The 17,072-nt window shown below is 37.7% G+C and overlaps 1 long non-coding RNA gene across 1 annotated transcript in view; it reads left to right on the forward strand.

The window, feature by feature from the left end:
- The first annotated feature begins 13,797 nt into the window (after nt 1-13,797).
- The window catches only part of LOC122817271, a 165,437-nt gene continuing 162,162 nt past the window's right edge, over nt 13,798-17,072 (forward strand). Inside the window, exons 1-2 of the long non-coding RNA XR_006367189.1 lie at nt 13,798-13,882; nt 14,515-14,618. This is a non-coding gene — a long non-coding RNA (uncharacterized LOC122817271). The remainder of the gene's footprint in view (nt 13,883-14,514; nt 14,619-17,072) is intronic.

The following is a 17,072-nucleotide window of genomic DNA, read 5'->3' on the forward strand; positions in this document are numbered from 1 at the left end:
ATCACAATGTCATTTGCAATCATCATAGTCCACGGGGACTCCTGTCTGATCTCGTCTGTCAACCTGTCCATCACCACTGCAAATAAGAAAGGGCTCAGAGCTGATCCTTGATGTAATCCCACCTCCACCTTAAATGCATTCGTCACTCCCATCGCAGACCTCACCGCTATCACACTACCCTTGTACATATCCTGTACCACTCTTACATACTTCTCTGACACTCCTGACTTCCTCATACAATACCACAACTCCTCTCTAAGCACCCTGTCATATGCTTTATCTAAGTCTACAAAAACACAATGCAACTCCTTCTGACCTGCTCTGTACTTCTCCATCAACACTCTCAGAGCAAATATTGCATCTGTGGTGCTCTTTCCTGGCATGAAACCATACTGCTGATCACTAATCCTCACCTCCCTTCTTAACCTAGCTACCACTACTCTTTCCCATAACTTCATGTTGTGACTGATCAATTTAATCCCTCTGTAGTTACTACAGCTCTGCACATCACCCTTATTCTTAAAAATCGGTACCAAAACACTTTTTTTCCATTCCTCAGGCATCCTCTCACTTTCCAAGATTTCATTAAACAATCTAGTTAAAAACTCCACTGCCATTTCACCTAAACACCTCCATGCTTCCACAGGTATGTCATCTGGACCAACAGCGTTTCCATTCTTCATCCTCTTCATAGCTATCCTTACTTCCTCCTTGCTAATCCATTGTACGTCATGATTCACTATCCCCACATCATCCAACCTTCTCTCCCTCTATTTCTCTTCATTCATCAACCCCTCAAAGTACTCTTTTCATCTCCTCAACACACTCTCCTCGCTTGTGAGTATGTTTCCCTCATTATCCTTTATCACCATTACCTGCTGCACATCTTTCCTTGCTCGGTCCCTCTGTCTAGCCAATCGGTACAGATCTTTTACTCCCTCCTTAGTGTCCAACCTTTCATACAACTCTTCATATGCCTTATCCTTAGCCTTCGCAACCTCTCTCTTTGCCATGCACCTCATATCCTTATACTCCTGTGTACTTTCTTCATCTCTCTGTCAATCCCACTTCTTCTTTGCCAACCTCTTTCTTTGTATACTCTCCTGTACATCCTCATTCCTCCACCATGTCTCCTCTGTCCAGATGTCATACCAAGCACCTTTCTAGCCGTTTCCCTTACTAGCTCTGCTGTAGTTACCCAGCTATTTGGTAACTCTTCACTGCCACCCAGTGCCTGTCTTAACTCATCCCTGAACTCCACCTCACAATTAACCTTTTTCAATTTCCACCATTTGATCCTTGGTGCTGCCCTCATACTCCTCCTCTTCTTGATCACCAGCGTCATCCTACAAACCACCATCCTATGCTGCCTAACTACACTTTCCCCGGTCACCACTTTACAGTCTCCAATCACCTTCAAACTGGCCCTCCTACATAAGATATAATCCACCTGTGTGCATCTTCCTCCACTCTTGTATGTCACCCTATGCTCCTCCCTCTTGTTAAAATACATATTCACCCAGCCATGTCCATCCTTTTTGCAAAATCCACTACCATCTGACCTTCTGCATTCCTTTGTTTAACACCATACCTACCCATCACTTCCTCATCCCCTCTGTTCCCTTCACCAACATGCCCATTGAAATCTGCTCCAATCACCACTCTCTCACCCTTGGGTACAGTCATCACCACTTCATCCAATTCACTCCAAAATTTTTCTTTCTCATCTATTGCACACCCAACTTGTGGAGCATATGTGCTAACAACATTCATCATTACACCATCAATTCCCAGCTTCATAAACATCACTCTATCTGACACTCTTTTCACCTCCAAAGCGCTCTTAGCATACTGTTCCTTCAGGATAACTTCTATGCCATTTCTCCTCCCATTCACACCATGATAAAACAATTTGAACCCACCTCCGATACACCTAGCCTTACTCCCCTTCCATCTGGCCTCTTGCATACACAATATACCAACCTTCCTTCTGTCTATCATATCGGCTAGCTCTCTCCCTATACCAGTCATACTGCCAACATTCAAAGTTCTGACCCTCACTACCGCAGTCCTAGCCTTTCTCCACTCTTCCTGCCTTCGGCCATGCCTTCCATCTCTTCTCCTCCTTCGGCCAACAGTAGCCCAATTTCCGCCAGAACCCTGTTGGCTAACAGTACTGGTGGCGGTCGTTGTTAACCCAGGCCTCAACTGATCCGGTATGTAATTATTTACTGGTGTCCACATGAATTATTTGGCGAAGTTTTACGCCGGATGCCCTTCCTGACGCAACCCTCCCCATTTATCCGGGCTTGGGACAGGCACATAAAAATGCACTGACTTGTGCATCCCCAGTGGCTGGGTTAGATTCACGTACAAACCACAATGACATCATCACTGTGCATAACTACTATTACATAAAGTATAATTAATTTTCTTCAGGTTTTCAGCATGTATCAGTTCCATAATTCACTAGATATTGGTATAATGATAATTTTATGGAATCTATGTACAAATGTACATACTGTGTAGTAATAGAGAGGCATCTTCTTATTTTTAATAAAAAGGGATGTCACATCCTTTATATGTGAAATAGCATGCATTTAAGAATTATAATATGGACCGTGAGTCATGTAAAAAGAAAGGGTCCAAGACTTGTGAGTCAAGGATCCATGAAGAAACAAGTTATGTGTTTCATGTTTTAGCTGGCCTCCATGCCTCAACCTCATTAATTAACTATTAACACTTCTAGTCTTCAAGATCCAGCAATGAGAAGCAAAGACACACACTACACCATAGTGTAAGAGGCAATCATCCCAAAAGAGCCACAAAAGTAAGACAGAGGTTAAGATTTGTGAAAACTCAGTGGGATACACTTCAGTGATGGTCAGAGGAAGAGTGGAGGGATGGATCTTAAGAGATGGTAGTAGGGGATGGACAAAGGTAATACTGAATTTGGGGTTCATAGAAATATACAGGAATACAGAATTTGACTGCAGATAAAGACTTCTTAGTTTACCTGTTCTGCCCATTTCCATAACTACTGGATAAGCTATAAATCCTAATAAGCAAATAGTCTCCATTCTTAGTTTCCCTACTTCTCAGTAGAATTTATTTTCCTTGCTCCAAGCAGTATTGCATTGTGCCACCACTTCTGAAGCTATTACATCTTCCGTCATTTATGTGAAATAATACTTCATGTGTCGCCTGAGCTATCTATTATACAGATTTAAACTGTGTTCCCTTGTGTTCACATATCCTTTTTTATGTTAAGTCAGTGCTCACTAGAACTTTATGGATTCTGTTAAGATATTTAAGAGATGTATTCATGTTCTTGCACTGCCTTTTTTCTCTCAAACTGTATATATTATTTTTTTTTTTACTTTCTTTCTTTATATTATTTCTGTTACAGATGGTGTAACTTGTTTGTTGCTCGTCTCTGAACTGTCTCTCTCCTGCCCATGGATTTATGATTATGAAATTTTCAGAACTGCACATATTATTCCAAAAGGATTCTAATGAACTGTTTCTACATAAGCATAATAACTTGTTTTCTACTGCTGGTGCCTCCTCCTATGACAGCAGCACTGCCCCTGCTTTCCTTCCTCTGCCTTCACATTACTTGCATGCCTTTAGGCTATGAAATATGACTAATCATTAATCCTTGCCTCTGTTGACACTGCTGTGTCCCCTTCAGCACTGTACGGCTGCTCAGAAAGTTTGTTTTCAAGATCCATTACAATTTTTTTGCCCTTAACTTTCAGCTGACTCCTTAAACTAGTCTTGTTAGCTCTGTAATTATCCTTTTTGTACCTTCTTATCTATCAATCTGTTTCAAAACTTTATGTTCAGCAAAAGATTAACTTTTCCTTCCAGAACTCCTTCGTGTCACTTATAAAGAGAGAGAAAAGGATCTGCCCTAGTAATAATCCTATGGTATCCCACTGATTACCTGTTCATATGAGTGACCAAGCTGACTTAAGCTCTATGCCCTACTAATTAGTCAAAATTGTACACATAGCACTCTGCCAAACCCACTGGAAGGCCTTCGAATTTATTCAGTAGACTGTTGTGGCCTGTTGTGTGATACCATGGCAAACAGATTGCTAAAGTCTAAGTATATAATTTCCACAGTCCCGTTCTGATCTAATAGCCTGGTAATGCAAGCAAAGAACTAGAAACTAGTTCTTTCTGCAACACTACCAGGAAAGGGCAAATCAAGTAGGAGACACAATTTAGTGTCTTCCTTTTCTTGCAACAATTCATCTTGTTTCCTGTAGACTCTCCTTTGGTACCTTAGCAAGGAGTGCCTTTAAGATATTTACATTAATGGATTTTTGGTCGGTTTACATAACTTTTAAAAGTTCATTAACTGTAATAATTAAATTAGATCAAAAAGACAAAAACGTCCAAACATGACTTGAAATACACTCCCTTGGAACATGAACAAGCACCCAGCAACCCTAATCACACAAGAAGCTTTCTGAAATAATTTTATCATTTATAGCTGTTCGAAAAAGTGTACCATACCTTAGAATATTCCAAGTCTCTTTATGATGCTATACTTTTTACATTGTTATTGCAGATACTCCTGGTGTTAGCTCATGTATAAAAAAATCTTGCCACTGTGGATCCTGGTATGCAGCTCACTGAAGTGTTTAACTACAGACTTTTTGGTGAGCTGTTCCTAATATCCCTAACATGTTCTAAGACTAGTAAATTAATTTTATGAGTAGACTTCCATATTTAAAACATTTTGAGAAGAAAAGGGTTGCTACACCAAGTAAAATTTTGCTCTTTGAGTAAAAGTGATTGCTGTAAAACCACAGTGGTCATGCATTCACTCCTATGGGAGTACTTACAGTTCAGGTAAATTCAGTGAAGGTGTGTGTGTGTGTGTGTGTGTGTGTGTGTGTGTGTATATCTGCCATGGTGGTCTCACTACAGGGGTTAAGTATGGAATCAAGAGCCTGGAATTGTGTATGTGTATATGTTGAAATGAATATGTGTGGATGAATGGGTGAGTGTTTCCATGAGTGTGATTAACTCTGGGGAGAGGCTTTTTGTTGATGGGTGAGTGTGTGTGAAAAAGTACATGTGTGTGTGTGTGTGTGTGTGTGTGTGTGTGTGTGTGTGTGTGTGTGTGTGTGTGTGTGTGTGTGTGTGATCCTGACTATCCTGGGTAAGTATGTTATCAATAAAATATCCCTAAAAGTTGATTCAACAGAGTTGTCACTAGCACTTGGTAAAGCTTCTTCTATGTTGCTCAACTTATAAGCAAGATCTTGTCATCTAGGTCCAGAGAGGACACTCTACCACTGTACTCAGCCATCATCAGACCCGTCATACAGTATAATACCCCTTTTGGTATGTACTTAACCAAACACATGCAGCAACTAGAACATACACAGAGGTTCTTTATAAAAAGAATACAGGGGGTAAACAAAATGTCCCATGCTGATCACCTCCAAGCCCTGTCTCTTTACTCAGTATTATACAAACATCTGAGATGCAGTCTTTGCCTGGCATACAAGGCATTTCTGGACCCTACTTTGATGAACCTTTTGCACATCCACAAAATAAACAACATCAGAACTAACAGATTAAAAGATTTAAATTTTGCTTGCAATATAAATAGGACATGTTAGAGAGACAGACATGTTTCTAAGAGAATTCCCATTCTCTGGAAAAGGATCCCCATCCATGTGAAGCATTGAGTTCCTCCCTAACCCTGTTTAAGCACAACTTGGACCAATGGATGGATAATCAGAAATTCACCCCTGATCGGGGACCTATGGCTCTGATGGACAGAGGCAGTCAGTAAATCATCCCATATATATATATATATATATATATATATATATATATATATATATATATATATATACACATATATATCAAACTTGTGGGTCACATTTGGGTTGCACATCTAATGGAGAAGCAAAAGAAAAATAAAAACTGGACATAAAAAAATATGCAAAAAGGAAAGGGATGGTTTAGGAATATTGGCACTAAATGTAAACAGCATTCAAAATTATGTTAAATGCATTGTAGTGAGTGAATGGCATAAAAAATAAGTATAGATGTTATATGTTTATCAGATATGAGATGTGTGAAGGAAGAAAAAAAGAGAAGAATTGAGCCATTATGGGGTAAAAGACTATATATTAAGTGGGGAATGATATGTATTCAGGAATAAGAATGTTTTTAAGTGAAGAGATAAGAATACTGGATGTGATGATTGTACCTGGCAGACTAGTAGTATGTAATATAAGGGAAAGGGAAAGATGTATAAAGATAATTGTCATTTATCCATACACCAGTATGAAGGGGAGAAAAAAGATATCCAAGGAACTTAAAGTTTTGTCTTATTAAATATGTCATTTGTTATGGTAGGAGATTTTAACTGTAATTTGAGAAAGGAGAGGGGAAAATAATGCAATATAGTAATGTAATACCAGAAGTGTGTTGAAAATAGTGAAACAATAGAGAATGGACATATAAAGCGGGACTCTGAGAATTGAAACAGATTATGTGGATTATTCAAAAGATATGAAATAAACAAGTAGGATAGAAATGGCTGAGTTTTGAGAGTATAGAGCAGTATGGACTAGAATAGGAGATGAAGGAGAAATAATAAAAGAAAATAAATGAATAAAACGATTGACTGGAGAGATTGCTAAAACAGATGAGATGAAACGTGAACATAAGATTTTATGAAAGCATTATATGACAATGAAAGTACATTATCAAACTGGACAATTTGGGAGAGTACTTATAAAGAAAAATGCAAGACAATAGTTTTGATTGTAGAAAAAAGAGGAAAGCAAGGGGATAGGAGAATATGTAATGAAATCATAAAAATACATGAAAAAACATTTAAAATAAACTAACAGGATAAGAGAACTAGAAAGAGCTGTGTGAAAAAAATAGAAGAAAAATTTTAAATATGTTGATTGGACAAAGTTTCTTTAAGGAAAAGAGAAAGTTTCACTATTGTGGGGAAAAGTTGTAAAAGTAAGACAAGGAAGAATGGATGCAATGTCTGAAGAAGGAAATATTAGATATAAGCAGAGAGAAATAATGGAGACTGTAGAAAAGTTTGAGGGTAGAATGCATGAGCTAGAAACAGTGCAATATGAATTATGGACTGTAAAAAAATATCTGAAACTGTTAAGAATTCTGTAGAATAGCAGAGTTCTATGAGATAAACAGAATAAATAATAAAAGAAGAAATCAATGAATCAGCAGTGGAAATATATGTATGAAAATCAGAAATTAACATTTTGTTGTGTCTTTCAGCTTTTCCCGGTTAGGGGTCGCCACAGCAGAACTCCGGTCCGCTAATGACTGGCAGTAGATTTTTACTTAAAATGAATGTACTTAGAAAGAAATAACAGATGAAGGGATCTGTGGTAGAGTAATTACATTTATATGGAATAAAAGATGAAAGAAAAATAAAATTTGGAGACTGGTAACAAGTAACAATAGGAAATAGAGATTATAAAATCTTTATGAAAATAATACACAAAAGGCTGCAGAAGGCATTTCATGAAGTGATAAAAGAAAGGATTTTGCAGACTCGAGGGGAGAAAAGTGAAGGAAATGTTAATAAGCATAAAAGAGGTAACACATAGGGTTTTAAAAGAAAAAAGGAAGTAATACTAGTGACATGATGTAGCAAAGGCATTTGACAAGGTTAGCCATGAAGCAATATGGAAGATTTTAGAGACATATGGGATAGGAGAAAATTTCTGAATGTTATAAAAATTTGCCATGAAATGACTTGGGTATAAATTATGGTAAATGGATGGATATCAGAAAATATAAAAATTAGGAGAGAAGTTAAGCAAGTATGTCCATTAAGCATATGTGTGTTTCTACTGGTAATGAATGCAATAATTCAAACATGTATGTGTGAAATGAAGCTAGTGGGAGATGAGAAAAGGAGATGTAATACCAATTTGTCTGTCATATGCAGATGATTTAGTGAGTGTAACTAAAAATAATGTATGGGGGAATCGGTACCCTTCCCCAGTTCAGCAACTGCCCTAACACGGTATGCACAGCCTTGTAACATAACGATATACAGCACCGCATAGGGCTAGCCCCCATGGTTATGCTGAATGCTAATGAGGTATTCCAGGGAGACAGGCATATGTTAACTGACCATATGCTCTCTCTACCCAGAACAACTTCCAAGAAGGCATCTATAATGCAGATCTACTCAAGAAATCACTTGGCCGTGTGGATAAGCACAAGTGTTCCCACCACATTGCCCTACTGAATATGGTCAAACGGCCATGTGCAACTGCTTGCCACGAACATGGTGGGGCACACCAGTAAAGTGCCATAATGGCACCAATGGTACTACAGTGATCAGGGGTAGGGGAATGCACTACACTATCAGGGAATACTCTTAAGGTGTTCATGTTGCACGTGTCTGTAGGAGAGGATTGACGGGGGGAAAATGCCACTGCCTATACAAGCAGCTCTTTACTACCACGACGTGCAGATCAGGAATGATTGGCACATTGTAGTAATAAAGGTAATTCAGAGACATCCAAATTAGCCAATAATGATGCCTTAACCTTAACTTGGTAGCTAACATGTCTCTGTATTGCAACTGGCACATCACGCGAGAAGGGACATTTAGCATGAGCCGTACGGCTTGGGCTAGACATGTTAATAAATTCTCGGGATGGATACATGAAGTGGTGGTACAAGGGGAGGAATTATTAAAGAAAGCTGGATTACAGTTAAATAAGAAAAACTAAATGGTTTGGTGAAGCTATGAAAATACGTTGAATATATTTCACTAGGAAGGAAAATATTTATGAAGCAGAGGACTTCCTTTGGAGTCTTTTGTTGTGTAATTTAACAGTTAAAAGGAATATGAAATATACAGTACTGGAAGAAAAAAGTGTGATGAGTGCTATAAGAAAGAAACAACAAAGATTTTTTTTAGAATATAAATAATGAACAGTTTTGGAGAAGTTTTAAAAAGGATATAAATGGAATGCATTTAAAAATATAACAGTGATATATGGAAAATATGAAAATGTAAAAGAGAAAATTTGTACATAATATTGTTTGCAGCAAGCTGATAAGTATGGTAAAGATATGATGGATTAATGTGTTGAAAAAATAAACATGATAAAGGTATGTTAGATGAAACAAAAAGTTGGTTGTGGAAGAAAGGATGAAGGATAGATAAAGAACTTAAAAAATATGTAATGTTGGTTAAGAAAAATCTATTTTTTTTTGTTTTCCTGAAATGATGAAAGTGTAAATAATTCTTTTTTATATGTATATTATATACTGAGGTTTAAAAACAGAAAGAAATGACAAGACATATGTTATGAATATAAATGTGTAAATAAGTGTAAATAATGAAAAATGTAACTAAATAAAGCAACCCATACTCATGCTGATAAGTGCAATGGGATCTTTTAACATTCATCTGAGCTACCAGCAACTCAGGTGGATGAGGTCTGTTCTCAGCTTCTCATCCAAAGGGCAACATACTCAGGACTGCAACAGCACCCCACCGCCACCACCCCCCACTGCACTGTACCATCAGTATTGGAATATTTATCCAACTGCCATGTGTAACTCATCTTCTGAATTTTTTTCAAATATATCATTGAAGCATTTGACAGGGGTAATTCTGTTAACATCACATAGCTGAATCTGGCTAATGCCTGTAACTTCATGCTTTGCATATCAATACTTAACACATTAGACACTTTTGGAATTAACAACCACCTTTATATCATAGGAATCATGGCAAATACAAGACTAATAAACCAGAAGCTACATGTGCCTTGCCAATAACCATCTTCAGGCTTTGCCAACCTTTTCAAGGAAAACAAGACATGAAGTCCCAAAATGTATTTTAAGGTACCCATCCAATTGTCTAGGCTATATTTGAAGGCAGACAGAGACTTGAATAGCGTGGCATGCAGGGGAGACTATTCCACAGCATATTGAAGTGCTGGGTGATGAACCTATCACTCTATTACTTCTATTTTTTCCCTGATGCAGATTGAGATTGGTGCATCAGGCAGTTCTGCATTAAACACAAGTAGCTCCATTTTGCAATGTTTTGATTGGCTCGTATACCGGCATACGGGCCAATCAAAAATCGCTAAACACGGAGCTACTTGTGTTTAAAGACAGACCTTTTTTTTTCTTTTTGGTCTTCACTTAGCGTGAAAGACCTTTTTTTTTTTTTTGTCCCTATCTGGCCAGTCGGGAATCTGACAACCCTGACTGGCATATAAAACTAGTAAAACTAGTAAGGCTAATAGATATGTAGTTGCCTGGTCAGTTGTGGGGACATCACCACTGCAGTGTGCCATTGTTTGAGAACACCACTTGCAGCAAAGCTAAGGTTGAACAGCCTAAGGAGGGGATTGGCAAGGGCCCACTTAACACTGTTTATAAGGTAACCTGGTATGTTGTTGGGACGCATTAAAGGAGTATTTTTTTTGTTTTGGAGAGCACTTTAAGGTTATGGACCATGGATATAGTAAGGAAGAAGTGACTCAAGTATGTTAGGGGTGGGGATAATAGTTTCAGGGGAGAAACTGGAAGCAAACATGTTAGCCAGTATGCTGGCAATGATGTAAGAATTTCAACAAGAGGTGCCATTATAGATATGTTCTGAACAGGGATGTAAATTGTTCCTTAGTTTTCTAACACAGCTGAAGAAAGACTTATAATTATCCTTAGCCTCAGAAGCTGGTCTGTGTTCATGGGAGGCTTTACTGGTCGTAATAGCTGCCTTCAGTTCTTGGTGAGGCTTTTATGCTCTCAATTTAATGAGTGGTTCTGGCCTTACAAGATAGTTTAGGATGTTTTTTTTTCTATTATAAAATGTATTTATATATACTGACCACAAAGGAGGGTTTGGTGTTGAATTTGCATCTGTATTTGGTCCTGTGGGGACAGCCCTATCAATGCATTTATCTAAATGAGCATACAGATCCTTACCATAGGTGTCTGTGTATCTTATTTCCATTTTGGGAGAGTAATAGAAGAATTTTGCAGATTTGTTGTACAATTGTAAAAGGTTAGCTTTTTTGAAGTTCTAAAGATGGAGGTGATAGTAATTGGGGAGAAGATGTTCTGTGGGTAAGGGTAACCAGTTGGTGATCAGATTTAACAACTGGAAGGACCTACCATGAGTAGAGAGCAGGCTGGTGCCAAGTTTGTGCAATCTGGGGTCATGATACTGCAACCTCTGGTGGGGTTATGGACAATTTGATCCAGGGAAGGCTCATTCACCCAGTCTAAGAAACTTTATACATACCTGACATCAAAGATATGAGGTCTGCAAAGGGATAGTTGAAGTTACTAAGGATTAGAGAGCAATCACTAATGGAGATGTTTTCGAGGAATAGCAGGAACTTATCATGATCCTCTGGGGCAATGGAAGGGGCCCGATAACAATCTGTAAGATGAAGTTCCAACTTAGCTGAAGTTTGATGAGCTCACTAGAAGGGTCACTAGGTATCACTTTAGAGGGGATGAAACCCCTGATACAAACTGAGACACCACCACCACCATTACCAATGGGTTGAAGGTGTGACAGCCAAAGAACCCAGGTATACAGAGGTGAACCATGTCTCAGTCACTGCACAAACATGGGCTCTTTCTAGATCCAGAAGTGCTCCAATTCAGGCAGTTTGTATAATGACTACTGGCACTGAGAAGGGTAACCTTGATATTGTTTAATTTACAAATTGAGTTGTTAATTACATTGGGATGATCAATAGATGATCTCTGCCTAAAAATGTAGAATGGGGTTAGCAAAGGCTTTGTTCATATGTGGAAGTCCTTGGTGTAGACAATGCTTTGCAAAGCAAGTAGGATTGCCAACCATCTCACCCCAAGAATAGACATACTGGAACCCCATGAAATGACCCAAGTTACTTAGCCAGTTTCTGAAAATGATGATCTTTTCTTTGACTCTACATATCATTCTCAGTATGCAGAGGATAACACTCATAACCAGTCATACCCTTGACAGAAGCATGCGTACTAAGTTCAAACAAGTGCGTACTAAGTTCAAACAAGTCCTTCTGCATGTCTTTCATAGGTTTTTATGCCAGATTGTTCACTGGAATGGACGATAATCATGTCATAATTACAGTTACTGGAGGACAGGGTTTTAAAGGTTCTTGAAATATGAAGCTTAAGAGGCAGTTGACTGAAACTCAACCTTTGTACAGCCTAATGAATATGGCTTCAGTGTGCCTAATGATGCAGTGACTAATTACTAGGATGCTTCCAGAAGTCAATTTATTCTTGCTAGGCTTAGTGGTATTTTGTTGTTTGTGACATGTTGCTGAAGGGATGTGCAGTAGATGTATTTGGAGGTGCTGATGTCTTCTCTTACAAGTTCTAGGAGGTTTAAATAGTGATTTATTAACAGGGTCAGTGTATAACTGTTTTGTGCTAATAGTAAGAGGATGTTGCATTTGTATGAGTGGGGGGAGTGAAAAAGTATGATGCTCATTGCATGCACAGGATTTCTAGAGGGCTGCCTCCAGATTAATTATGTGTTTACACCTCTCACAGATGGAAGCAATTCGTGTGAGCAACAGTTCATTTCAGTAAGTATGTGGCACTGCTTAAGTATATTAAGTGCTAGACGTCTGTCAATGGAAGGAAAGATAGACTGCTGTCTCTTCATTTGGGCCGATGCCATTATTTATAGGAACTTAGAGGCAGGGGGGAAAAGGTATGTAGTGGAAAGAAGGAGAGGGATTACACAGTTCAAATAAGTCCATTGGAGATAACAATACAAAGACCTATGCAGCAGGTAGCAAGGATGTGCCAGTCAGCGATGTTATGCACAAATCAGCGCAAACAATTAAAACTCAGAGCTGGCAGGTGCCAGTCAGCCAGGAGAGGAAGGAAGAAGGATTTTTTACACTGATAACTAAGAGAAATATTCCACTTGCACACACAAACCAATGTCCAGCTACCATGGTGATTGTGCGAAGCATAGCTGATTTCAACATAAAGAAGACAGTAAATAGTAAAAACATATGTACGCAACAGTGCTAGCACTGCTAGGCTACCTAGAAATATCTCATTCAGTATACTGTCAATACACAAACCATTACTACTTCCAAGATGGCTCCCAAACAAGGCCTAAACTAAGCTGGGAGTAATCAAGGCAGACAATAAACTAAGTGGAAATAAACAGTCAAAACACAAGAAATTCAGCAGGATTAGCTAAATTAATGTAAGTGCAGTTCATGTAATGCAGAAAAAATGCAAGAAATAACTTTCCTAGGTTATAAGTGAGTTGAAAACTTGCTTGAACCCAGGAAGTGTAGGGCAATGTTAAATAGCACTTATTCTATGCTACGATAATAAAAAGAGGTGCTTCTCAGGGCTTTGTGATTGACAAATTTTTACTTTTTTGCTTTTATTTCACCCTTCCTGTTATCACCACACGTATTGGTATCAAAATGCTTGCAGTGGTGTAAATGATTATTGTTAGTCAGGATGACATGAAACTGCAGCAGCATCTTGACTCCGTACAGGAATGGGCAATGACTAATAAACGTAGTACTGTACTTCAGTATGAGTAACAATTAATATCCTTATTCCAATAACAATGACATTTTACCTAAGTTTAACTATGTAAGGGACATGGGCATTATGGAAGATATTTCTAGAAATTTAAATGCAATGCCAGTATTGTAATAAGGAAGAACTACTTGCCAATTAAGAATATTTTTAAAACAATTTCTTCTAGATGCCCTGAGGTTCTGTTAACCTTTTTCAGAACAATGCTAGGACCTATTATGGAATATGTGGCATCAGTCTGTATATATGAGTCTCAACAAATAATAAAGATGAGGTGAGTCATGAAACGTTACACTAAATGAATTACTGATTATTATGAAATGGCATATGCTGACAATTAATAGTAGTACAGAATTGTATACAGGGTTTTTTTGCGGTAATGTGATTATGGTCTTCCAATGCTTCAAAAATTACTCATTAGCACAGTTTATTTTTAAAGGCTATTCTGTGTTTTCGGATTTGCATTTCTAGAAAAGCAAGGTGTCACAGATTCTGAATTCTAATATCCTGATCCTAATATCATGCAGGCACAAAGTGATAATTTTTTTATGCAGACGAATTTGCATTTTTGAGGTACAGATAAGAATTTGAATTTAAACACATCACAACAAGTAACATATTTGCTCCCCCCTTAACACGGTACTTTCTTTAGAAAGAGATTGATGTGCTTTCTCCAGCTATATTCTGTACCTAGTTTTCCTGACAATACTGTACTGTAAGCCTGCTGAAGTATGATATCAGAATGTTGCGCAACTATTTTACTGTCATGTTCATTTTCCATATGTGGTATTGTAAATCACATCCTGCATGTCATTTCATTCTTTCACAACATAATTGTTGCACAATGTTAACTAATGAAATTATTTAAAAAAGCCACAGTCACAGACTATAGCCATTCCTTTACAGAAAAAAACAGATGCACTCTGAACTGTTAATGTTCCAGAAAACATCTGCATGATAGAAATACACAGCAACGGGAGTTTGAACATTTTAATCGATCAAATTGTTATGTAAGTACTGGTTCATATATTTATCACAATTTATATACTATACCCTGAGCATTGTAAATATGAGTATGCTCAGAATTAGTTTATTCTTTACTTCATTTACTATATCTGAATATCTGAAATGTTCACACCTGTCACATCTTGTATGGGTGTTTGTGTGCACTGGGTAATGTTTTACTGCATATTTACTGCAATGTGTTCTTCTGTAATTTATAACTATTCTGCATAGTTTCTTACCCAGCTATGTAAATGTTAAATATCTTTGGCACCCATACTTTTGTACACATTTGGTGTTTGCATGTTTAAGAAAAGCACAAAATGGCACTAAAACATTTTTGTCTGTTTCCTAGTTTTTTAGTCTACCATCACAGGAAGGAAAAAGAGCTGTGTTTCAGTCACTGTAAGAGTAGGCTATGGCCAAGAAAGTAATGGCTATGACTGAGGTCGTATACCATGGATGGGAAAAGGAACTGTCTGTAACCCTGTAGCTGTAAACCATAACCAAAGAAGAAGAGTAGTGATTCTGAGAGTGCTTACCAGAGTTAGACAAAGAAACAGTTGTGATCTGCTACCATTTGTGGAAGTGACAAGGATGTGATTATGTAGTTGTAGACTATGGCTGCAGAAGGAGACAGTTGTGATTCAAACATTTTATATCATAGTTGATAAAGGAGATGGGTGGGATTCTCAGGTTGTATGCCATGACTGGGGAAGGAGACAGCTATGAATCTTAGGCTATGCAGGACAGCCAGAGGAGAAAGAGCTGTGATTCTTATTACATAGGTTACAGTCAGAGGACTGAGACAGGGCTATGATTCTGTGGTTGGATATCATGACTGAGGAAGGAGACAGCTATGATTCTAAGGCTGAAGACTATGGTTGGAGTAGGACACAGCTGTTACGCTAACATTGCAAACTGCAGGGAAAAAGGAGACAGAACTGTTATTTTTGAGGCTATCTCCCACTGGTGAAGAAGGAGACAGAACAGTGATTCTGGTCCTGTAAACTACTATCACAGGAAGGTGACAGAGCTGTTATTTTGAGGGTGTATACCACAGGTGAAGCAGACACAGCTGTGATTCTGGTCCATTAGGCTACTATCAGAGGAAGGAGATGGGGATGTGATTTTGCTTTTGTATACCAAAACAGGGCTGTGATTCTGAGGTTGTTTATTGTGTCTGGGGTAGGAAAGATGAGATTCTGAGGGTCTGATGAAGGGCATGTGGGTATGACTGACTGACATAAAGAACCCCTTGCCCACTATGTCTGGCCCTTCCCTGCCTACTAAGCAAGGAGCTTCTCCTTTCTCCCCACCACAAAATAGAAATGCCTTTTACCTGAGGCATGACTTTTTCAATTTTGCTACTTTTTAACTACTGTCTCTTCAGGAAGCCTGGTCTAATCATACACACCACACTATTTGTGAAATAATACTCTCTCAGACCTTCCATAATCTGTTTACTTTGTGACTCACAATAGTACCTGCTGTTCTCATGCATGTCTTCTTTAATGATGATACACACCTGGGATCTGCTTCTCTTTAAGTGCAAAACAGTTTGTACTTCTTCATGACAATACATTGTTTAGTCTCTCTCTTTTATCTGTCTTTTGATACAGACAAAGTATTGCTTTAATTGCCCTTCAGTGAATTGCATCTGTCCTTTCACTACTCTTAGAAGAGTTTAAGATTTGGAATAATGTTCCATGGTCTATAATAATGGTGCTAGGGCAGGTAAACAGACTGCTTAAGCAAAAGAAAAAAAAAAACAATGTCAATAATAATGAGTTAAGTATAGATATAATTTTGTAAATGTTTTATTGTGAGTTGTCTTTTCTGCCTATTGGGTGTTTTGTGCAAGGAAAGCGTATGTCTCTTTTCCTCATCTAAAATTTCCTACAGAGAGTGTTTAAGTAATTAGGAATTAACTTACTGAAGCTCTTTATACAATAAGAAGGAATAGAGAGATATTTAAATGACATTTTGTTAAAATGTTTTTATTAACTTCACTGAAGACACACCATTTAAAACAAAACCAAAAGCACACTGCAATTTAACTAAAACAAAGAAATAACACCAACACACACTTAAATATATATAAAATAAACACGCACCCATTTTTATGTATGTAAATCTACACATATATACATAGACACACACACTTGTGTGAAAAAAAAAAAAAATAAAAAAAAAATATATATATATATATATATATATATATATATATGTGTGTGTGTTTGTGTGCGTGTATGTATGTATGTATGTATATATATATATATATATATATATATATATATATATATATATATATATTTAGATCTCTACATATCTATATCTATATATATTTATATATATATATATATTTATATGGGGGTGGCCACGGTGGTGCAGCAGTTAGTGTTATTGCCTCACAGCAAGAGATTCTCTGGTTCGATTCTCAGCTGGGGTGCCTTCTGTGC

The sequence above is a fragment of the Protopterus annectens genome, chromosome 12.part0, assembly GCF_019279795.1.
Source record: "Protopterus annectens isolate FY-2018-M chromosome 12.part0, PAN1.0, whole genome shotgun sequence".
In the NCBI taxonomy this organism is placed as follows: domain Eukaryota; kingdom Metazoa; phylum Chordata; order Ceratodontiformes; family Protopteridae; genus Protopterus; species Protopterus annectens.